The following is a 24813-nucleotide window of genomic DNA, read 5'->3' as shown; positions in this document are numbered from 1 at the left end:
GGAAAGCAAAGTTATTTTTTTTAGAATAAGAGGCTGTCTGAAAAATAGCAGAGAATTCCAAACAGTAGTTTTACAAAATAGGGGTTAGCCTTCTCACTAAGGCTGTTGCAAAAACAAAATGAGTTAGCATATATAAAATACTTAACACATTACCCAGGACAAAGTAAGCATCCTATAAATGTCACCTAGGATTTAGCCATGAAAATGGTTTAGCAATAATTTGTAGTCATAGGACCTCTGTGAACTTTGGGGTAGTATACTTTATGGATTATATGTGGATGAGAAATTTTCAATCTTGCTGAAAGCAGCAACACCTTTATTTGGTCCTAGACAGAAAATTATGGGTGAAGAGCATTTCAAACCAACATAATTTACAAGGAAGAATGCAGAGAAAAAAAGAACTTTGGGAAAAAATTCATGGTAGGGTTTACTTCATTTATTTTTTTAAATATGTTTTTCTTGTTTGTTTTTTTTTTTAGAGGGAGAGAGAGAGAGGGAGAGAGAAAAAGAAATATCAATGGGAGAGAAACATCGATCGGCTGCCTCCTGCATGCTCCCCGCTAGGGATCAAGCCTTCAACTCAGGCATATGCACTGACCATAATTGAACTGGTGGCCCATTGGTTCATGGGTCAAAGCTCAACCACTAAGCCACACTGGCCAGGCTATTTCATTTATTTTTAATCCTCACCAGAGGACATGCTTAGAGAGACGAAGGGAGAGAAAGAGGCACACACACACACACACACACACACACACACACACACAGAAAAACACACAGAGAGAACATGGAGAGAGAGAGAGAGAGAACATGAATTGGTTGCTTTACCTATGTGCCCCAACTGGGGATCGAACTGGCAACCTTTCGGTGCACAGGACCTCACTCAACCAATTGAGTCACTCCAGACCAGGCAGATTTATTTCATTTTTAAAAAAACTACAAAGGTAGGGGAGAAACCAAGATAGCGGCATAGATAAACACCTAAACTGCTGCCTTGCACAACAATTTCAAAACCACAACTAAAAGACAAAATGGACACCATCCAGAAACACAGGAAAGCTGGCTGAGTGGAAATTCTACAACTAGAAGGAAAGAGAAAAGCACATTGACACTCAGAGGAGCTGCAAAAGGCTGAGGTATGGAGACACACGCGCAGAGAGGACTGGCGGCTGAGTGCGTGGCTGGCTTTCTCAAGCAGGAGGGAGATGGAAGCTCTTGACTGCGCTGAACTCCAGGTCCGGGCGAGACCCTGGGGACCCAGACTCATATGGGGGAATCTGGACTGTCAGGAAAAGAGAAAAGCACACTGAGACTCAGGGGAGCTGCGGAAGGCAGAGGTCCGGAGGCGCGTGTGTGCATGGAAAAGACTGACTGCTGAGTGCGTGGCTGGCTTTCTCAAGCGGGAGGGAGACGGAAGCTCCCGACTACACTGAACTCCAGTTCTGGGCGAGACTCTGGGAACCCAGACTCATTCGGGGAGAAACTGGACTGTCTGGCAGCGGGCAAAACTCGAGGGCGGCTTTCTCTCAGAGGTGCTTGCAGCGATTACTGAGGGACACTGAGACCCAGGGGCTTCATAGGGCAGGGCTGATGGGAAGCCAAGGCTGTCTGCTCCGCCCTGAGACTCTGCCCCATCCAAGCTGAGCATACAAGCTTTTGCAATTTTGCAAGTCTTGTCTCCTAAGGGTGTCTCCAGCACAGAAGTTCTCCCAGCATAGACACAGCTGATCCTCACAGCCAATTGGCCTGGAGGTCAATTCCTCCCAGTGATACCAACAACAATCAAGACTTAACTGCAACAAGGCTGTACACACAGTCCACAAAGGGGTGCACCAAGAGTGTCCACCTCAGGTAACTGGGGAGGCCGAGCCACTGGGCCATGTAGGACACCTAGCACACAAAGCTACTCTACCAACTAAGGGAAGCAGTGAAAATGTGGAGACAAAGAAACAGGTCACAAATGACAGAAATGGAGGAAAGCAAACTACTGGATATAGCGTTCAAAACCACACTTATAAGGTTTTTCAAGAATTTCCTAGAAAAGGCCCATAAATTTAGCGAGACACTCGAGAATATGAAAAAGGACCAACTAGAAATTAAGCATACACTGACTGAAATAAAAAATATTATACAGAGACATAACAGCAGACTAGAGGAACGCAAGAATCAAGTCAAAGACTTGAAATACAAAGAAGCAAAAAACACTCAACTGGAAAAGCAAAAAGAAAAAAGAATCCAAATATTTGAAGATAGTGTAAGTAGCCTCTGGGACAACCTCAAGCGTACCAACATCCGAATTATGGGGGTGCCAGAAGAAGAGAGAGAACAAGATACTGAAAACCTATTTGAAGAAATAATGACACACGCCCCTGGGTCAGGGTGAGGCTGGGTCCCGGGTCCAGGAGAGGCCGCGCGCCCCCGGGTCCGGGTGAGGCCGCGCGCCCCCGGGTCCAGGAGAGGCTGTGCGCCCCCGGGTCCGGGTGAGGTCACGCGCCCCTGGGTCTGGGCGAGGCTGCGCGCCCCTGCGTCCGGGTGAAGCTGGGTCCCGGGTCCGGGTGAGGCCGCGCCCCTGGTTCTGGGAGAGGCCACACGCCCCTGGGTCTGGGAGAGGCCACGCGCCCCGGGGTCCGGGTGAGGCCACGCGCCCCTGGGTCTGGGTGAGGCTGGATCCCGGGACTGGGTGAGGCCGTGCGCACCTGGATCCGGGTGAGGCTGGGTCCCGGGTCCAGGTGAAGCTAGATCCGGGGTCCGGGTGAGGCTGTGCGCCCCTGGATCCTGGTGAGGCTGGGCCCCAGGTCTGGGTGAGGCTGCGCCCCTGGGTCCGGGAGAGGCCACACGCCCCTGGGTCCGGGTAAGGCCACGCGTCCCTGGGTCCGGGTGTAGCTGAATCCCAGGTCCGGGTGAGGCCTTGAGCCCTTGGATCTTGGTGAGTCTGGGTCCCGGGTCTGGGTGAAGCTGGGTCCTGGGTCTGGGTGAAGCCGTGCGCCCCTGGATCCGGGTGAGGCTGGGTCCCGGGTCCGGGTGAGGCAGCGCCCCTGGGTCCAGGAGAGGCCACGTGCCCCTGGGTCCTGGTGAGGCCAACCGCCCCTGGGTCCAGTGTAGCTGGATCCCGGGTCCGGGTGAGGCCGTGCACCCCCGGGTCCAGACGATGCCGTGCGCCCCTGGGTCCGGGTGAAGCTGGATCCCGGGTCCAGGTGAGGCCATGTGCCCCTGGATCCGGGTGAGGCTGGGTCCTGGGTCCAGATGAAGCTGGATCCCGGGTCCGGGTGAGGCCGTGCCCCTGGGTCCGGGTGAGGCCACGCGCCCCTGGGTCCGGGTATAGCTGGATCCCGGGTCCGGGTGAGGCCGTGCCCCTGGGCCCAGGAGAGGCCACGCGGCCCTGGGTCTGGGTGAGGCTGGATCCCGGGACTGGGTGAGGCCATGCGCCCTGGGGCCCGGGTGATGCTGGGTCCCAGGTCCGGGTGAGGCTGCACGCCCCTGAGTCTGGGTGAAGCCGCACCCCTGGGTCCAGGTGAGACCAAACCAGAGGGAGTTGGACCTGCATTACCACCATTTGTCCACCATCCAGAGCTGAAACGTCAGTGCCGACATGTACACAAAAGGAACTGGTGGACATTGAAATTGGGTCTCAAAAGAACTGTTGGTCCAGAAAGAAACTTACTACAGACTGATTCATTTGTCTGTCAGCATAACTATTATTGCTCGTCTCACATTCGGTTCTTATAAGTATATTTCTAGTAACACATGATCTCACTCATCTAGGGGAAATGATGAACAACATAGACTGATAAATAAGAACAGACCCAGAAACAAGGAGGCATCGATTGGACTGTCGGGCCTCAGAGGGAGGGGAGGGGAGGGTGGGGGTAGGGGGGAGAGATCAACCAAAGGACTTGTGTGCATGCATATGAGCCTAGCCAATGGTTAAGGACAACAGGGGGTGGGGGCATCCGTGGGGAGGGGTGGGGGATGGGAATGGGGGGATGAGGACAAATATGTGACACCTTAAGCAATAAGGACATTTTTAAAAAAAGAAATAATGACAGAAAACTTTCCCCACCTGGTGAAAGAAATAGACTTACAAGTCCAGGAAGCTCACAGAACCCCAAACAAAAGGAATCCAAAGAGGACCACACCAAGACACATCATAATTAAAATGCCAAGGGCAAAAGACAAAGAGAGAATCTTACAAGCAGCAAGAGAAAAACAGTTAGTTACCTACAAGGGAGTACCCATACTATTGTCAGCTAATTTCTCAACAGAAACTATGCAGGCCAGACGGGAGTGGCAAGAAATATTCAAAGTGATGAATAGCAAGAACCTACAATCAAGATTACTCTACCCAGCAAAGATATCATTCAGAATTGAAGGTAAGATAAAGAGCTTCACAGATAAGAAAAAGCTAAAGGAGTTCATCACCACCAAACCAGTATTATATGAAATGCTGAAAGGTATTGTTTAAGAAGAGGAAGAAGAAGAAAAAGGTAAAGATAAAAATTATGAACAACAAATACATATCTATCAACAAGTGAATCTAAAAATCAAGTGAATAAGATATCTGATGAACAGAATAAACTGGTGAATATAATAGAATCAGGGGCATAGAAAGGGAGTGGACTGACAATTCTCAGGGGGAAAGGGGTGTGGGGGGTGTGGGAAGAGACTGGACAAAAATCATACACCTACGGATGAGGACAGTGCGGGGGAGGTAAGGGCAGAGGGTGGGGTGGGAACCGGGTGGAGGAGCTATGGGGGGAAAAAAGAGGAACAATTGTAGTGATCTGAACAATAAAGATTTATTAAATTTAAAAAGTTTAAAAATAAAAACTACAAAGATGGAAAGGAAATCAGTTGCTGATTAGATTAATAGAATTAGATCCCTTTCTGAAAAAAAAAATTTTTTTGTTAATCCTCAACTGAGGATATTCTTCCATTGATTTCTAGAGAGAGGGGAAAGGAGAGGGAGAGACAGAGAGAGAGAAGCATTGATGTGAGAGAGCCACGTTGATCAGTTACATCCTGCACGTGCCCAACTGGGGCCGGGGATAGAGCCTGCAACCAAAGCACAGGCCAGTACCTGAACTGAACCCGAGACCGTTCCATCTGCGACCCAGTGCTCTGTCCACTGAGCCAAACCATCCAGGGCCTCTTTCTAAAAACTTACTTTTACATTGCCTAATGGGACTTTAAAAAATCCATTTGTTACCTGCCAGAGGATGAGACCTCTGTTCTTGTCCTCTTGAGGGGAAGATTTCAATCAAGAGACACAGTGCAGACGAAACCGCTTTGGCTCAGTGGATAGAGCGTCAGCCTGCGGACTGAAGGGTCCCAGGTTCGATTCTGGTCAAGGGCATGTACCTTGGTTGTGGGCGCATCCCCAGTGGGGGGTGTGTAGGAGGCAGCTGATCGATGTTTCTCTCTCATCGATGTTTCTGGCTCTCTATCTCTTTCCCCTCCTCTGTAAAAAATCGATAAAATATATTTTTAAAAAAGAAAAGAGACACAGTGCAGCAAAGCAAGCAAGAATTTAGTGGCTGCAGCAAAACACACTCAGGAGAGTGAAACAAGAAGATCACAGAAGCAACAGCTGAGCCTAGGCTGGGCTGCTTGGCTCACTGGGAAGTCAGGGAAAAGGGGTCTGGGAGACAGGTTTAGGGGGTTGCCTGGGACAAGCTGCTGCTGCCCATTGCTCCCCAAGTCTTGTGGGGTTCCTATGGAGTTTAGGAGATTTGTGCCAGTGGGGGAAGTAGAAAGGGAAGGGAATGGCGAGGGCATGCCCCCCAGAGGGAGGGCACATGCTGGGTCCTTTGCATTGGGGGGTACTTATCTCTCTCAGGTGGGAATCTCAGGGGAGGTCTCAATACAATGTTTATCTGCTCCCTAGGGGTGCTCTTTCAGGGTTGTGGTCTCCACTGATTGGTGGGTGCAGATCAGGGGGTCATTATGCAATGCAGCTGGTCCTGAGGCAGCCACAGTGTCACTTGTCTGGTTTTGCTGCTTTTCCGGGTCTGGGGCTGAGACACAACTGAGGCCTAGATGTTATCTCTAGGGAGGAAAGGTCAGGGGTCCAAACCGTATGACCAGCGATATCCCAGGGGAGGAAAGGCCACCTTGGGGGCAGGTCCTTGTCTTCCCAGTTTGCCCCTTGCTAGGCCCCTGGGGCTTTCTGCCCTGGTGACCTTCTTTTGTACCTGGCCCACTGTCCTTGCTCTGCTCATGTCTTGCCTAAATGCCTATTACACAGTCATTCATTTAAAAACATATTAGTATTGTTTAATGCTTTATTTTTAAAATGTTCAAAGTACTGTACAGTTGACATACAATATTATAGTTTCAGATGTACAACCCAGTGGTATGGCATTTATATAACTTACGAAGTGATCACCCCATGTCTGACACCATACATAGTTCTTACAATGTTATTGACTGTATTATCTGTGCTGTCCTTTACATTGCCACGACTGTTCTTATAAGGAGATCAATTAATAACAGCTCTAAGGCGCACCTTATATCACTTAATAACAGCTCTAAGGGGCACCATTATATCTCTCTGTCTACCTTAAGAAATAGGACAAAAATGTAGTAAGTCATAGTGTGTCACCCCCGCCCCTCCATAACACTTACCTTCTCTGCTTCTTCATACATTTTTGTATAAGGAATAATGAAAGGAGTAGCTTCTGAATCAATTTTGTAAAAATAGCTAGTGTTCCAGATAATGGAATATTTCTCAGCACTAAAGAGAAATGATCTATCCAATCATGAAAACACAGGGAGGGACCTTCCCTGCACACTGCTGAGTGAAAGAAGGCAAGCTGAAAGGCTACATACTGTGTGACTCCAACTCTGTGACATTCTGGAAAAGTCAAACTATGGAGACAGTAAGAAGGCCAGGGTTGCCTGGAGTTAAGTGGGAGGAGGAATGAAGCACAGGGATTTTTTAGGGCAATGAAACTTCTCTGTGGTGCTGTGTTGGTGGGTACCTGTCACAATACGTTAAACCTTAGAATGTGCAACACCAAGAGTGAGCCCCGATGTCCACTATGGCCTCTGCGTGATGATGACGTGTCCATGTAGGTTCATCAATTGCAACAGATGGCAGCGCAGCGGCAGGATGCTGGCTGTGGGGAGGCTGTGCAGGTGTTGGGCAGGGAGTCTGTGGGATCCTCTGTACCTTCTTTTCAAACTCACTGTTGAAGGGAACCAAAGTCTGCCACCTGAAGCTGCCATCTTGGGTATTGCTTTTAAGCTGTTTTAGGAAAACAGGACTCGGAGGGAAACTTTGACCCTCACCAGTTTCCTGCCCAGAGGATTCAGACAGAGAACCGGCCTTAGGAAGGAGATCTAGAGAGCTCACCGTAGCCTGATTTGCATTACGCATGGGCAATAAGAGGGCTTCAGACTGGGAAGAGGGGGGAGGGCTGCTCGCCAGATACCCCTGCGTCCCCTTGTTTGAGTTGCCTAGCAAGGCTTTTCCTGCCATGTGTTTCACTCTTCCTCAATTACCTGCAAATCATTCATTCTTGCTTCTGAAATCTAGTATCTTGTCCCACCCCTTTTCTCTTTTGTGCAAAAATGTCTTCTGTACAGTGTTGCCTCACTGCCTTTGGATTTTCATGCTTAGGTGAATTCCCATACCCGTGTCTGAACAGTTATTTTTCTTCTGTTTATCTGTCTCTGTTAATTTGAGAATTAGCCCAGCCCAGAAACACTTAGAAAATGGGAGGGAAAGTATCAATATTTTTTTAGCCCCTACAACACAGTGAACCTAAAACTGCTCTAAAAAAATACAGTCAACTTTTTAAAAATGGACTAAAGATGTAGAAAAACAACTAGAGCAAAGAGATCTGCTCACAATTCTAACAAAATCACTTCTTGCCTTGGCCAGGTAGCTCAGGTGGTTAGAGCATCATCCCAATACTCAGGTTGCTGGTTTGATCTTCAGGGCACATACAAGAATCAAACAATGAATGCATAAATAAGTGTAACAACAAACTGATCTCTCTCTCTGTTTTCTTTTTCTCTCTCTCTCCGCCCTCTCTGCCCGACCCCCCCCTTCCTCTTTTTACCTCTCTTTAAAGTCAATTGGGGGAAAAAGAAATAATTTCTTTACAATTGTGGACAAAAAAGGGGCCACATAGTATACGTGAGAAGCTCAGGGGAGGCCGGTGTGGCAGACTTACAAACTCAGACCTAAAGTAACCACATAGGATGGTCTGAACTTAAAACCTCCTGACTAAAAGTGAGTCATGGCGGGCAGTCATGTCCTAGGCTGGTATCTTTCTTGACAAAGGTCAACCTTTTACCTTAACTGAGCCTGTCTAATGTCCTTTGGCATCTACACTAGCATACCTTTGGAATGTCAGGGTAATTTCCTTTTTCCACACCCCTCCCTATTCCTGAGAAGAGACCACAAAACCCCTCATTGTTATTGTGATCGTGTTAATTGTGTTAACGAAAAAAAAAACAAAACATTGAAACCTGTAAAGAATTTTAGTGAGTTTATTTGAGCCAAACTGTCGACATATGCCATGCCGGGAAGCAGAACCTCAATGAATTGAGATAATGCTCCAAAGAATGGCAGGTTACATCTGTATTTATACATTGCCATCAAAGGAGGGACATAGGTGGGTTACATGAAATTCATTGGTGACGGATTAAGGAGGTGGGATAAAGTCAAACGGTGGGAAACCCCTGGAATTGGATAAAAAGTAAAATGATGGACACATACTTAGGTGGGTGCAGGAACAATTAACATGATAATGAAGGAATTTGAGGCATCTGTCCTGGCGCCCACCACATTTGGTTGTGCCCCAGGGGCTCCAGCAAAAGAAGGAAGTTACCATTTACCCAGACATCTCACAGATATGTTATCTTAGAGGCAAAAAAAGGCAAATGGGCTCAGGAAAGATCTGAGTTGATCTTTGTCAGGGAAAATATCAGCCTAGGAATGACTGCCCACTATAACCTGTTTGTAGTTAAATATTTAATTTTCAGACCATCTTTTGTGGTTATTTTAGGTCTCTGAGTTTTCAAGACTGCCACACAGGCCTCCCCTGAGCTTGTCAGGTTAGCAGGTGGCTTCTTTCGTTCACAATTGTTAACTGCCAACTATCCTATACCCACCTAAGTAAAAAAGCATGTGTCTATTTGTTTTACTTTCTATCCAATCCCAGGCTTCCCTGCTCTGCTTTCTCCTGCCTCCCTAAGATATCACCAATGGATTTCATGTAACCCACTTACCCATCCTCCTTTGACTGTAATGTATAAAATAAGGTGCAAAACGGCCAATATCTCCGGAGCATTTTCTCAATCCACTGAGATTCTGCTTCCCAGTAATTATCATCAGTTTAGCTCAAATAAACTCATAAAAATTCTCTGCAGGTTAAAATATTGTTTACATTGACAAATAAAATATTCAGGTAGCATAGAGATTAGCTAGGGCTAGTCATAGTGCCAACAAAATGAATTTGTGCCAGAAATTTACTTATTTGAAAGTTAGTATAAAAGCGGAATAAATATTCGCTGACAAGAAACATGACCTTGACAACAATTTCAAAAATACAACTAGAGGTCAGAACGGTCATCGTCCAGAACCACAGGAAAGCTGGCGGACTGAAATGCCCACAGCTGGGGAGAAGGAGAAGGCCACGGGGACAGTCGGGGGAGCCGTAAAAGCCTGAGGTATGGAGAAACGGACGGAGACACGAGCACGCGCGCCTGCGGGGAGGATGGAGCCGGAGAGGAAGGGGCGGCTGACGGCCTGGCCGGCGTTCACTGGCAGGAAGGAGATAAAGGCTCCGGATTGCGCTGAGCGCCGGCTCCTACTGCACTGAACCCCGTTCCGGGCGAAACCCTGGGAAGCCAGGCGCAGGCTGGGGGAATGAATCTGGGCTGTGGGGCGCAGGCACAGAGGAGCGGCGGAAGGCAGAGCTCCAGAGGCGCGCGCAGGAAGGGGCGCAAAGGACGGACTGTTGCCTGCGCCACTGAACTGCCCTAGCGGGAAGGAGACAAGGGCTCCGGACCGTGCTGAACCCCAGTTCCGACTGCACTGAACCCCAGTTCCGGGCGAAACCCTGGGAAGCCAGGCACATGCTGGGGGAATGAATTTGGCCTGTGGGGCAGAGGCACAGAGGAGCGGCGGCTCCAGAGGCGCACACGGGAGGGCGCGCAGAGGAGGGACTGTTGCCTGCGCCACTGAATGGCCCTGCTGGGAAGGAGACAAAGGCGCCAGACTGCGCTGAGACCCAGTTCCAACTACATTGAAACCCAGTTCCAGGCAGCGGGCGAAACTCCAGGGCGCGTTTCTCTCAGAGGTGTTTGCAAGGAATACAGAGGGACACAGACACAGGAGCCTCATGTCTCCTGCACAGCAACTCTTCCTATATAGACAAAGAGGGTCCTCATGGACAATTGGCCTGGAGGACAATTCCTCCTAGTGACACCAACAACAATCAAGACTTAACTGTAGATACTCACTCAGTTTCGCAACTGCGCCGCCCCCGCAGGCCGCCCGGCCCGGGGCACTGGGGACACCGCGGCGGCAGCGGCGCCCGGAGCCCGGCGGCCGCCCAGCGCCCATCCCCGCCGCGAGGCCCCCGCGTGCCTGGTTCCGCGGGGCGCGCGCCCCGCACACCGGACGGAGGCCCAGGCGCCCTCTCCGTGCACCTCCCGGCGCCACTAGACCTCAGTAGAGTTGACTGAATTCAAGGGATTAAGAAGAACAAATTGGGGAACTCGAAAAAGATGACGGCGGAGGTGAAGGCTGATGTGTTGCCTCACATGGCAGTTTCGGAAATACAACTGGAACATGGACTAGTGAGGGTGGCGACTGCTGCTCGTGTCTCCCCAGACCGGGCGGCTGCTCCTCTCAGTCAGCACCGCAGCCGGGGCCATGGGCTCGTGAGCGCCGCAGCAGCTGCTGTGGCGGCGGCCGCGGACTCGGCGCAGCGGCTCTCTGTGAAGGAAGAGACCATCTTTCTGCAGGAGGGGCGCATCCGCGCCACCGACCTGGCCGAACTGCGCAGTGAGATCCTCGAGGCCCCGGAGGCCGCCAACACCGATTTGGAGGATTCTTAGGAGTTCTCATCTTACATTCAAGCCCTTTAAGCCATTTTGACAGAGGAGAATCAAGAAGGAGGCTAAGTTAAACAAAGGAACTGCGAACTCCACCGCGCACAGCAATTTCAGGGGCACGAATGGAGGACAGAGCCTCTGCCATCCAGAACTACAGGAGAGATGGCTGAATGGTAGATTTATAGCTAAGAGGGAAGAGGAAACCAGCGAAATCGGAGGGGATGAGGTGTGGAGGCGCGTGGGTCTGGTTGGTGGCGGGGGAAAGGGGCTTTTGTTCCAAACCTAGGGGAGATTAGCTCTCCATCACACTGAAATCCAGCTTCTGGGGACCCGTGGGAGACCCAGATGCCTGCGGGGAGAGGCGGGACTCTTGCGGAGGTGCCAAGCGCCCCTGGGTCTGGGGGAGGCCGCGCTCCCCTGGGTCCGAGTGAGGCCAGGGGTCCATAGATCCAGGTGAGGCCTCGCGCATCTAGGCCCGGGTGAGCCCAAGTGGCCCTGGGTCTGGGAGAGGCCAAGCATCCCTGGGTCCAGGTGAGACCATGTGTCCCTGGATCGGGTGAGGCCTCGTGAACCTAGGCCCGGGTGAGCCCAAGTGGCCCTGGGTCTGGGAGAGGCCAAGCGTCCCTGGGTCCGGGTGAGACCATGTGTCCCTGGATCCGGGTGAGGCCTCGTGCACCTAGGCCCGGGTGAGCCCAAGTGGCCCTGGGTCTGGGAGAGGCCAAGCGTCCCTGTGTCCGGGTGAGACCATGTGTCCCTGGATACGGGTGAGGCCTCGTGCACCTAGGCCCGGGTGAGCCCAAGTGGCCCTGGGTCTGGGAGAGGCCAATCGTCCCTGGGTCCGGGTGAGACCATGTGTCCCTGGATCCAGATGAGGCCTCGTGCACCTAGGCCCGGGTGAGCCCAAGTGGCCCTGGGTCTGGGAGAGGCCAAGCGTCCCTGGGTCCGGGTGAGACCATGTGTCCCTGGATCCGGGTGAGGCCTCGAGCACCTAGGCCCGGGTGAGGCCACGTGCCCCTGGGTCTGGAAAAGACCAAGCGCCCCTGGGTCCAGGTGAGACCATGTGTCCCTGGATCCGGGTGAGGCCTCGTGCACCTAGGCCCGGGTGAGCCCAAGTGGCCCTGGGTCTGGGAGAGGCCAAGCGTCCCTGGGTCCGGGTGAGACCATGCGTCCCTGGATCCGGATTAGGCCTCGTGCACCTAGGCCCGGGTGAGCCCAAGTGGCCCTGGGTCTGGGAGAGGCCAAGTGTCCCTGGGTCCGGGTGAGACCATGCGTCCCTGGATCCGGGTGAGGCCTCGTGCACCTAGGCCCGGGTGAGCCCAAGTGGCCCTGGGTCTAGGAGAGGCCAAGCGTCCCTGGGTCCGGGTGAGACCATGTGTCCCTGGATCCGGGTGAGGCCTCGTGCACCTAGGCCCGGGTGAGCCCAAGTGGCCCTGGGTCTGGGAGAGGCCAAGCATCCCTGGGTCCAGGTGAGACCATGTGTCCCTGGATCCAGATGAGGCCTCGTGCACCTAGGCCCGGGTGAGCCCAAGTGGCCCTGGGTCTGGGAGAGGCCAAGCGTCCCTGGGTCCGGGTGCGACCATGTGTCCCTGGATCCGGATGAGGCCTCGTGCACCTAGGTCCGGGTGAGCCCAAGTGGCCCTGGGTCTGGGAGAGGCCAAGCGTCCCTGGGTCCGGGTGCGACCATGCGTCCCTGGATCCGGGTGAGGCCTCGTGCACCTAGGCCCGGGTGAGCCCAAGTGGCCCTGGGTCTGGGAGAGGCCAAGCGTCCCTGGGTTCGGGTGAGACCATGCGTCCCTGGATCCGGGTGAGGCCTCGTGCACCTAGGCCCGGGTGAGCCCAAGTGGCCCTGGGTCTAGGAGAGGCCAAGCGTCCCTGTGTCCGGGTGAGACCATGTGTCCCTGGATCCGGGTGAGGCCTCGTGCACCTAGGCCCGGGTGAGCCCAAGTGGCCCTGGGTCTGGGAGAGGCCAAGCGTCCCTGGGTCCGGGTGAGACCATGTGTCCCTGGATCCAGATGAGGCCTCGTGCACCTAGGCCCGGGTGAGCCCAAGTGGCCCTGGGTCTGGGAGAGGCCAAGCGTCCCTGGGTCCGGGTGCGACCATGTGTCCCTGGATCCGGATGAGGCCTCGTGCACCTAGGTCCGGGTGAGCCCAAGTGGCCCTGGGTCTGGGAGAGGCCAAGCGTCCCTGGGTCCGGGTGCGACCATGTGTCCCTGGATCCGGGTGAGGCCTCGTGCACCTAGGCCCGGGTGAGCCCAAGTGGCCCTGGGTCTGGGAGAGGCCAAGCGTCCCTGGGTCCGGGTGCGACCATGTGTCCCTGGATCCAGATGAGGCCTCGTGCACCTAGGTCCGGGTGAGCCCAAGTGGCCCTGGGTCTGGGAGAGACCAAGCGTCCCTGGGTCCGGGTGCGACCATGTGTCCCTGGATCCGGATGAGGCCTCGTGCACCTAGGTCCGGGTGAGCCCAAGTGGCCCTGGGTCTGGGAGAGGCCAAGCGTCCCTGGGTCCGGGTGAGACCATGTGTTCCTGGATCCAGATGAGGCCTCGTGCACCTAGGCCCGGGTGAGCCCAAGTGGCCCTGGGTCTGGGAGAGGCCAAGTGTCCCTGGGTCCGGGTGAGGCCGTGTGCCCCTGGATCCATCCGGGTGAGGCTGGGTCCCAGGCCCGGGTGAGACCACGCGCCCCTTGGGTATGGGTGAGGCCACGTGCCCCTTAGTCCGGGTGACGCCGTGCCCCTGGGTTCGGCCGAGACCAAACCAGAGGGAGTCGGACCTCCGTTACCGCCATTTGTCCACCATCCAGAGCTGGGGGGTCAGTGCTGACATGTACACATAAGGAACTACTGGACATTGAAATTGAGTCTCAAAAGAACTGTTGGTCCAGGGGGAAGCTCGCTACAGACTGATTCATTTGCCTGTCAGCATAACTATTATTGCTCGTCTCACATTCAGTGCTTATTAGTATATATCTAGTGACATATGATCTCGCTCATCTAGGGGAAATGATGAACAACATAGACTGAGGAACAAGAACAGAACCAGAAGCAAGGAGGCATCGATCGGACTATCGGGCCTCAGAGGGAGGATAGGGGAGGGTGGGGGGAGGGGGAGAGTTCAACCAAAGGACCTGTATGCATGCATATAAGCCTATCCAACGGTTAAGTTCAACAGGGGATTGGGGCATGCGTGGGGAGAGGGGTGGGATGGGAATGGGGGGATGAGGACAAATATGTGACACCTTAATCAATAAAGAAATTTAAAAAAAAAAAAAAAGAAAAAAGAAACATGACCTTTATATACAGTTCCCTGGATAAAACGGAGTGAGCACCCACGTGTACTTAACGTGATTTCTGGTCATTGATTATCCAGACGCAGAGATGAGAATTAGCTTATTCCAAGGGTATCACTTCCCATTAAGTCTCCCACTATTGTGTAGCTGTCCCGAATGTCCCTGCAGCGCTCAGGAGCCAATCTTGTGCCGTGAATGTGTATATCAGTGCAGGAAAAGGGTCCAAGATGAAAGAAATGGTGCCACTTAGCTGTGGGAAGGAGCATTCTTAAGGACAGCACTTTCCACTGGTGGCATTTGGAGTTTCTTACCTATCAACGCCTTTCATCAGATGAGAGTGTGGACGAAAGGGCCACATGCCAACCTGACGAGCTCAGGGGAGGCCTGGGTGGTGGCCTTGCAAACTCAGAGACCTAAAAGTAACCAGAAAGGATGGTCTGAAATGAAAACTTTTAAATTAAAAAGCAGTTTATGGGTAGTCATACTTAGGCTGGAATCTCCCGACAAAGGTCGATCTTTACCTTAACTGAGCCTGTTGTCTTTTTGTGTCTCCAATAACAGATCTTCAGAGTGTTGATACCGATTTTTTGGACTGGAACCCGAGTCTTTGTCTGCCAGAATTGAAGAATGAATCCACGGACAGAAAGTGGTATAGCAAAGGTGGAGATTTATTAAACAAGTACAGACTCCCACGTGCGGAGAGGGAAAGAGTCCCACAGAATGGACTCCCACGTAGGAAGGGGGAAAGGGTCCCCCTGAGTTCCTCTTCTCTAAGGCTTATAAAGGCTGCAGATCCTGGTGCCTTGATATCCCCTCTGATTGGTCACTATTCCCTTAGACTGGTTACTGTAGTAACTCCTGGGCTCAAAGGTCAAACCTCATATGGGACTTGTGAGGTTCTCCCCCCTCCTTCCTTATTGTTTTCCTATTCCCTTTGGGCTTTCTTCTTTTCCATCTGATTGAAGGGCTTCCTTCTCTTTATTTTGTAAATATAGACCTTTCTTGGCTACTTCCAGTTCCCTTGTCTTATGGAAATGCAACTGTTGCTGCTCCCTTGTCTTACGGAGATGTAACTGCACCTGGCTTCCTGGTGTTATGGAAATGTACCTTCTCCTTGTATTTTTTCCATGGTCCCCAATTCTAAAAAATCCCTAAGCCTGCCTATACTTCCCTAAAATTCCTGCTTCAGTGTCAAAGCAATTTTCCTTTTCCCAGACCCCTCAAAGCCCAGGCCCATCATTGGTACTGAGTTAATTGTTGACTGTTAACTATCCTGCGCCTACCTAAGTAAAAGAAGTATTGTCTATCATTTGACTTTCTTTTTTAAAAATATATATTTTATTAATTTTTTACAGAGAGGAAGGGAGAGAAACAGAGAGTTAGAAACATCAATGAGAGAGAAACATCGATCAGCTGCCTCCTGCTGGGGATGTGCCCGCAACCAAGGTACATGCCCTTGACCAGAATCGAACCCAGGACCCTCCAGTTCGCAGGCTGACGCTCTATCCACTGAGCCAAACCGGCTAGGGCTATCATTTGACTTTCTATCCAATCCAAGATGTTTCCCTGCTTTCTCCCGCCTCCCTAGTCTATCATCAGTGGATTTCATATAACCCACCTACATCTCCTCCTTTGACTGCAATGTATGAAACTGCCATTTTCCAGAGCATTATCTCATTTCCTTGAGATTCTGCTTCCTGGCAATTGTTGACAGTGGACAATTGGCTTGTGGACGAAAGGGGCCACATGCTGACCTGACAGCTCAGGGGAGGCCTGTGTGGCGGTCTTCAAACTCAGAGACCTAAAGTAACCCCATAGGATGGTCTGAAATTAAACTTTGACTAAAAGCAGTGATGGTGGGCAGTCACCTTCCAGGCCGGTATCTTCCCTGACAAGGTCAACCTGTACTTTAAACTGAGCCCAGTTTTTTGCTTCTATAAGAGCATGTGGTTGAAATGCCAAGGTAACTTGCAATTTCTCCTTTTTCCAGACCTCTCAGGGCACAACCAAATGCCCTGGGCCCCAGGACAGAGACAAAAATTCTTCATTGTTATTATTATCATGTTAATTGTTGACTATTAGCTATCCTGCATCCACCTGAGTAAACGAAGCATGTGTCTATCATTTTACTTTTCATCCAATCCCAGAGGTTTCTCCCCCTTTACTTTCTCCCACCTCCCTAATCTATCACCAATGGATTTCTTGTAACCTGATAGATCCTCCCTTCCCCCAACTGATGGACAGAGTATGACGTAAACTCCACCTGCAGCCGGACATTCCTAAACACCTTATGTGGACTGTACATGGAACCACCAATCAGCACCTGCCAAATACCCTAAGCCCCTGATTCCTAAGTCCCTAGGTGCCTAATCAAGTGCCTTGTATGAAACCACCAATCAGCGTGGGCTGAGTGCCCTAAGCCCCGTCCCCTCCCTCCCTCCCCTCCAAAGGCGCTTACACCCTGGCACGCCCTCTCCCTTTTCCCCTCTGAAAGGCGGCCGGCAGGGTGATCTCCAATAAAGCCTGTGTCCTGGTATCCCATGGTCTCCGGCCCTCTGTTTCATCTTTCATAACCCACCTATGTCTCCTCCTTTGACTGCAATGTATAAAAACAGGTGAAAAACCACCATTCTCCGGAGCATTATCCCAATCCTGTGAGATTCTGCTTCCCTCAATTGTCAACAGTTTGGCTCAAATAAACTCAAAAATTCTTTACAAGTTTGAATATTTTGTATGCTAACAAGAGAAAATTATGTTTGCCCTTGTAAAAGGTGACCACCGCACTGACCATGACTTCCCGCAAGGATGATGCAGGCCTTTTGCTTAGAATGTTCGAGCAGCCAGTGGGACAAGGCCTTCCAGAACCGCAGAACCCCCGCCACATCCCACCTGTCACACCCTGGTGCGCTCTGGGCGCTGGGAGAGTCTGTAGCCAGCATCCTCGGCCTTTCCCAGAGCGCTCACGGTCTGAGGCCAGTGCGCCGCTGGTTCCTGTGAGCCCAAGCCTCGGCCACAGTTCCAACTCACACGCAGGCCCTGCTGTGCCGAACTTCAGGATAACGACTGAGCACATCCTTTTAGGACAGACAGTGAGGCCCTCCTCTTGGTGGAAGGTGGTGGTGGGAGGCTGTTTGCCAGCAAATGCAGGAATTACAGGGCAGCTGCACGTGTGTTGGTGCCGGCAAATGGAGAGGGCTCCCCAGTTGGAACAAACGCGAATTGAAAAGAGGCTGCATTATCCCAGTGAAAAGAAGAGACTTCTTTCTCTCCCTTTCTGTTAGAATGTCTTTGCCTGTGCTTTTTAAATGTATGTAAGTCTTCAATGGCCTCTTGCTGGTCTTAAGGAATGTTTCCTGAGGGCCTGGGAGTGGGTCTCTTTGAGAAGCCCACCCCTGTGCCCTGGGAGGAGGGGAGCCAGCCTGCCACCTGACTCCAGATGGCAGAGCTTCCTTGGTGGGTTTGGCTCAGTGGGTTGCGTGTCAGTCAGCCCTCGGATGAAGGGTCCCAGTGTGAAAGACTGAAGGAGGGCCAGCAGCCTGACTCGGTTCATCAGTTTCCTAATGTACATTCCTGATAGCCTATACTTAGGTCCCTGCCCCTTAACAATCTGGTCTAGCAAGACCTGTTTTCCTAATTACTCCCAATTGACAAAGCGCCATAAACCAAGAATGAAACAGCTTAGCTAGAGGGGACTGTCACTGGCCCTAACGGACCAGTCATTTAGATACACTCTAGCTTCCCCATTTAACTGACCCAGAAGGGGCTGTGGACCCCACCACCAAAGCCCGGTAGTTAGGAAACAGAAAACAAAGAAACCCAGGAATATATATATGAGGCAGTCTCATTGTGTCATTTGTTCCGGCTTTGGATCTTTGAATCCCCTCTCTTTCCCAGTACCTCCAAGTGCTCAACTGTTGCTTCTTTTGCACCGATCCCACAACACCAGGTTCGATTCCAGGCAAAGGCACACACCTCGGTTGCAAGCTCTATCCCTGGCCCTGGTCAGGGTGCTGGAGGGAGGCAACCAATTGACGCATCTCTCTCACATCAATGTTTCTCTCTCTCTCTGTCTCTACCCCTCCCTCCACTCTCTCTAAAAACCAATGGAAAATTATCCTCAGATGAGTGTTAACAAAAGAACGCTCACCAACCAAATGGGAAAGCTTACCTAAGATGATGGGTTGTGTGCTCGGGGCACCAAAGTGTGGGATTCCTGTCAGTCTTCCCAATCCTTTTAGTGAGTTGCCCATACTGTGCATCACACTCTGATTTAATGCTTACCTGGTAATAACAGTTTCTTCCGCTTCTACCTCTTGTCAACATAAAAAATATTCAAACCTGTAAATAATTTTGTGAGTTTATTTGAGCTGAACTGTTGGCAATTGCTGGGAAGTAAAATCTCAATGGATTGAGAAAATGCTCCAGAGAATGAGAGTTTTGTACCTTATTTTATACACTAGCTTTCCCATTGCAGGAAAAATCCTGCAATAGGATTTCCTGCTGCACTCTACCCCGCCTCCGTTCCTCCCTTGTCCCCCGCCTCACCTTCTCCTCCAGCCCGCCCCCGTTTCCGTTTGCCCCCGGCCCCGCCTCTGCTCCGCCCTTGTCGCCCGCCCCGCCTTCTCCTCCAGCCCGCCCGCATTTCCCTTCGCCCCCGGCCCCACCTCCGCTCCGCCATTGTCGCCTGCCCCGCCTTCTCCTCCAGCCCGCCTGCGTTTCCGTTTGCCCCCCCGGCCCTGACTTCGCTCCTCCCTTCTCCTCCCCCCGCCCTTTCGACGCTGTCTTGATATGCAAATCAGCCGCCATCTTTGTTGGGGTAATTTGCATACTTGTCCTGATTGGTTGGTGGGCGTGGCTTGGCTGGTGGGCGTGGCTTAGGTGTAGCGAAGGTGCGGTCAATTTGCATATTTGTCTATTATTAGATTAGATTACAATCAAAAGAGATGATGCAAGTGGGTTACATAAAATCCATTGGTGATAGATTAGGGAGGAGGGGGAAAGCAAAGGGGCAGGGGAACCTCTGTGATTGGAGGAAAAGTAAAATGATTGACACATGCATCTTTTACCTAAGTGGGTACTGGATAGTTAACAGTCAACAATTAACACGATAACAATAACAATGAGAGGATTTGTGGTATCCAACCTGGTGCATTGGTTGTGCCCTGAGGGGTCTGGAAAAAGGGGAGTTACCCTGACATTCCAAAGGAATGTTATTGTAGATGCAAAAGACAATAGACAGGCTCAATTAAGGTAAAGATCAACTTTTTAAAAAACCTTTATTTTTGAGAGTATTAGAGATTGTGGGAAGGCATTGGACAGAAGTTGGCTGACGGCACCTGTCCCTGCCTTGACTTTCCCAAACAAGCCTGAGCCCCCAGATGTTTACTTAGACACGTCCTTGCTTAAAGGACACTACAGATGCATGTGTCTTCTCAAGAATACTTACCCTGCTGTTAGTATCTAACAGTTAATTTTAGTGCAAGCTGTTGTTACAATAAAAGCCTAAGAAGGCAAGCGAACAGGGCTGTTGGCTCCTATAGCCAAGCAGTCCCTTAGCCTCTCTTTCAAAGAAACATGTCAAAATAATCCATTCATCCATCGCTCAGGGTCTGCTTGTCAGGTCCAGCAAGAGATGTCTCCCTATCCCCCCACCCCCATTACTCCCTTACACCAGGTTTCCTCCCGCCCCAGGCCTTTACCACCTTATTGTCTGTGTCCATAGGTAATGCATGGATGCATATACATTCTTTGGTTAATCTCTTCCCGGCCCTCCTCCCCCTTCCCTCTGAGATTTGTCAGTCTGTTCCACGTTTCCGTGCCTCTGGTTCTTTTACTCATCAGTTTATTTTGTTCAGTAGATTCCTCATTCGTTTATTTTGATTTTTAGATTCAATTGTTGATAGATATGCATTTATTGCCATTTTCTTGTTCATTTTTTTTTTCAAGCACTACCAAGCAGAATTTATTACCCAAAGCAGTTTGAGGAATTCCAGGCACTGCTCAGCTTTCCCTGGTCACAAGGAAACCAGAACCTCTTCAAAGCCACCCTCCACCCACAGCTGAAGTGAGGGGTTAAAGGCTGCAGCCCAAGTTATGTCACAATTATTATATCCTCATTCGTGACTAATAATGTTAAAGTCACAAGTGGGCTCAATGTGATTGGACCCAACTGTTCCACAGTAAAATTAAAATAAGGTCACAATTTTAGAGAGGTTATTCAGACAGAAAGATACCAAGAGTCTTAACTGGCTGTGAGAAGGGGAAAACATTTGTTTATAGTTACCAGAATTGAAACCAAAATGTGGGGGTTTTGGGTCCGAGTTCATTGTCTCGTGAAATTGAAGAATGAGTCACAAAGACGGTTCGTGGACCCGAACTTTGCTGGGAGAAGCCAGTCCTGGAACGGGCAGCTGGGTTCCAGGAGCAGCCGGCGTCCAGGCTTCCTTCCCCTGTGACAGTGGGAGCAGTTCACATCCCGCTCCCTGAAGTCTGTGAGCCTGTGTGTGGAGGCCCAGTGGCCATAAGCCATGTGGCGCCGGGAAGCGCATCTCCTGCCACCAACCCAAGAACCTAGCGCCAGGCAGAGCGAAGAGGAAGTGGGCACGCTTTTTATATAATATGCTTGTTAGTTCCTGATTGGTCCTTTCAAAGAATTTCAAAGAACATCCTTGGGATTGGTTTACGTGCCTCACTGCCTTGTGATTGGTTATCTGCAAGCTGCCTATCTTAGCAACAGTCATACAGTCAGACATTTTAAATCTCATGCCTCTCACACTTGGCCTTCCTACCCCACCCAGTTGGGGTGCCTTAGTAACTCTGTAACCTGAGAATCAAAGGGTCTGGGCTGCCTGTCACTACTTGAGTCAAGCAGAGACAAGGCTGGATCATATATGAGCATTTATTCCAACGATGCCGGCAGTATGGGAGAGCAGCAGGTCATCCACAAAAATCTGCTCCGCAGCCTCTCCTCCCCGCAATAAGCCAGCTGCTTGTATAGGGTAGGACAAGGATTACATGGGGAAGTAGGGAGTACAGGCCTGGGAAGTAGGAGGCTGGGGTGGGACTCCATTGTTTGGGCAACAAGATTGTTAATCTTTCCATGATGATAGGCAGTTCTTGAATGAGAATGGACCGCATTCAAAGGTTGACTCCCAGGTCCCAGGGACATACAACTCTCAGCCAGGTTAGAATGTCCTTCTTAAACCAGAACTAGGCAATCACGGTTAACAGAACATGATTATATTTCCTATAACCATAGTTAGTATGCAACATTCTATTTTTGCCTCTAACAACTCTGCCTGATTTTACTTCCTCCTCCACTACTTCCCTGCCCCCCAGGGTCCCCGTCTCTGTCTATCTAGCTTTCTTCTGTCTCCTCAGAATTACATGGAATTGTATAATAATCATGTGTGAGTTTGAGCCTGGAAGGGGATGCTATTCCTGTGGTGCATTGACCAAACCCTCTGGGCTAATCAAAGCCATGGTTTAAGGTCTCCCTTGGGGATTCCCTGTGACTGTCCTTAGTTAGATATCTCCTGGTTGCCTAGTGACAAAGAAGCCTGCAGAGGTTGCCCCTGAAGAATGGAAGGAAGGGAGGCGGGTGTTAGGAAGGTGGTTATTCACCTTGCAAACACAATTCTCTCAGGTTGCAAAAGAGGCAGTCTTCAAGCAGTGTTGAGAAGTTCCCTATTTCTTTTCTTTTCTTTCTTTTTTCTTTTTTTTTTCATTTCCCTGACTATTTCTACATTTGGGGAATGCAAGCTGGTTTGACCTAATGTGGGATTTTGGCTTTATTTGTTGGATTGGGTTTATAATTACACTAGACCCAGGAATGCCAGTCCCTTATTCTCCTTTTGTTATCAAACCAAATAGCACCTGTGTCTACAAACACTGTGCTTTAAACTAAAACTGCTACAGCCCCTCATCCCAGACCATGAGCTGCAGATTTTCCTGAAAATCAGCTTCTGGGCCAGTTAATGAAGTTGTCTCTTCATAACTCAGCCTCCCATCCCCCACCTGGCCAGTCACGGTGGAACCAGGAACTCAAGGGACAGATTTCTTCCCTCACTTAACTCAGGCACTCCGCATGCGCCCCTGGGTCCAGGTGAGGCCACGCGCCCCTGGGTCCGGGTGAGGCCACGCGCCCCTGAGTCCGGGAGAGGCCACACGCCCCTGGGTCCAGATGAGGCTGGGGCCCGGGCCTGGGTGAGGCCATGCGCCCCTGGGTCCGGGTGAGGCCATGCACCCCTGGGTCCGGGTGAGGCCACGCGCCCCTGAGTCCGGGTGAAGCCGTGCCCCTGGGTCCGGGCGAGACCAAACCAGAGGGAGTCGGACCTGCATTACCACCATTTGTCCACCATCCAGAGCTGAAAAGTCAGTGCCGACATGTACACATAAGGAACTGGTGGACATTGAAATTGGGTCTCAAAAGAACTGTTGGTCCAGAAAGAAACTTACTACAGACTGATTCATTTGCCTGTCAGCATTACTATTATTGCTCGTCTCACATTCAGTTCTTATATTTCTAGTAACACATGATCTCACTCATCTAGGGAAAATGATGAACAACATAGACTGATGAACAAGAACAGACCCAGAAACAAGGAGGCATCGATCGGACTGTCAAGCCTCAGAGGGAGGGTAGGGGAGGGTGGGGGTAGGGGGGAGAGATCAACCAAAGGACTTGTGTGCATGCATATCAGCCTAACCAATGGTTAAGGACAACAGGGGGGTGGGGACATCCGTGGGAAGGAGTGTGGGATGGGAATGAAGGGATGAGGACAAATATGTGACACCTTAATCATAAAGAAATTAAAAAAAACAAACAAACAAACAAACAAAAAAAACCTCAGGCACTCCGGAGGAGGCGAACTCCCAGCACCTGCCTGCCACACGCTGCTCCACTCACTGAACTCTGCTCAGCAGAAACAGTCATTCTGACTACAGGTTCCCCAAACCATCCTTACTTGCGTTTTAAGGCATACCAGCTCTTCTGTGTAAGGCCTCTGCTTTTTTTTATCCTTATTACTTAAAAGAAGCTTCTGCCTTAAAGCCCACCCTTGCCTAGGCATTTAGCCCTGAGATGCTGAAAAGGTGGGAATGAGGGCAGAGCCCAATTAACATCAGGGATTCCGGTTGTTGGAGTTGCACTTGATGATGACTTTCAACCCCAGTCCCTCTTTGGATGTTTCAAAGGCCTCCAACACGTTCTCCAGGGGAAACCTATGGGTCACTAAGGACTTTACATTCACAGACTTGGACGCAAGCATTGAAATCGCCATCGGCCATGTGTTGCAGTATCGAAACACGCACTTGATATCCACCCCTTGGGGGCTGCATGCACTGCGGGCACACTGGTCATCTCAGAACCCAGTCCCACAAGCATAGGCTCCCACCAGAACAAGTGGTGTAGATGCCAGCCTGCATGGCGGTCTCCACCCCAGTGCACTCGATGGTGACTTCTGGCTTGTGCCCCAGGAGATCTTTCACTTTACTGATTTCCTGAGGGTTCTCCTTGGAGATCTGGAGGACAAAGTCAGCCCCAACTTCCTTGGTTTTAGACAACAGAGAGGCAGACAGATCAGTCACCACCATTTGAGCAGCACCCATTGCCTTGGCCACTAGCAAACTGACTAGTCCAACTGGTCCAGCGTCACACAGAAAGACCTTGTTCCCCAGGGTGACTCCAGCTCACTGGCAGGCACGGATCACCACAGACAGTGGCTCAATCAGGGCCTCTTCCTGAAAGATGACATTGTCAGGAAGCTGGTAGCAGAAGCTGGCATTGTGCTTATAGAACCGGCAGAGGTTCCCATCATCAGGGGTGTGGCACAGAAGAAGATGGACGGTGACAGGTTAAATTGGCCAATCTTGCAGAATTCATCGGTTTCTCCGGAAGCACCAGGCTCGATGCCAGTGTGATCACCTGGTTGTAAGTGCTTTACCAATGATCCCACTCTTATGCCTGTTCCTGAAACTTCATGACCCAGAACCATTGTTTTTTTTTCACAACAAAATCCCCAATTCGACTGTGCTGCCGGTGGCGGACATCTGAGCCACAGACTCCAACAAAATGCATCTTAAGCAGCACCTTGTTTGGGCCTGGTTCAGAAATATCATAGCTCCCCAGGCACAGGTCCCTGGGTCTGTGTACCACCAGGGACAGGTTCAAGAGCTTGGCCACTGCCATGTCACTCTTCCCTCCTGGGTTAGAGCTGCAGTCCACAGGATGTGTGGAGGTTCTAGTCTATTGTGCATATTTTTGATCTTTTATTGCTTCTTCTTCTTAAAAAAGACTCTTTAGCATTTCATGTAATACTGGTTTGGTGGTGATGAACTCCTTTAGCTTTTTCTTGTCTGTGGAGCTCTTTATCTGACCTTCAATTCTGAATGATAGCTTTGCTGGGTAGAGTAATCTTGGTTGTAGGTTCTTGCTATTCATCACTTTGAATATTTCT

At 50.8% G+C, this 24813-nt stretch overlaps 1 pseudogene; it reads right to left on the bottom strand.

Moving 5' to 3' along the window:
• Positions 1 to 23478: 23478 nt before the first annotated feature.
• On the bottom strand, positions 23479 to 24545 carry LOC103304804 (sorbitol dehydrogenase-like; annotated as a pseudogene).
• Positions 24546 to 24813: the final 268 nt, after the last annotated feature.

This window comes from Eptesicus fuscus, chromosome 15, assembly GCF_027574615.1.
Source record: "Eptesicus fuscus isolate TK198812 chromosome 15, DD_ASM_mEF_20220401, whole genome shotgun sequence".
Classification (NCBI taxonomy): domain Eukaryota; kingdom Metazoa; phylum Chordata; class Mammalia; order Chiroptera; family Vespertilionidae; genus Eptesicus; species Eptesicus fuscus.
The sequence above is the reverse complement of the archived record's forward strand: the minus strand, read 5'-3'. Positions and strand labels throughout refer to the sequence as shown.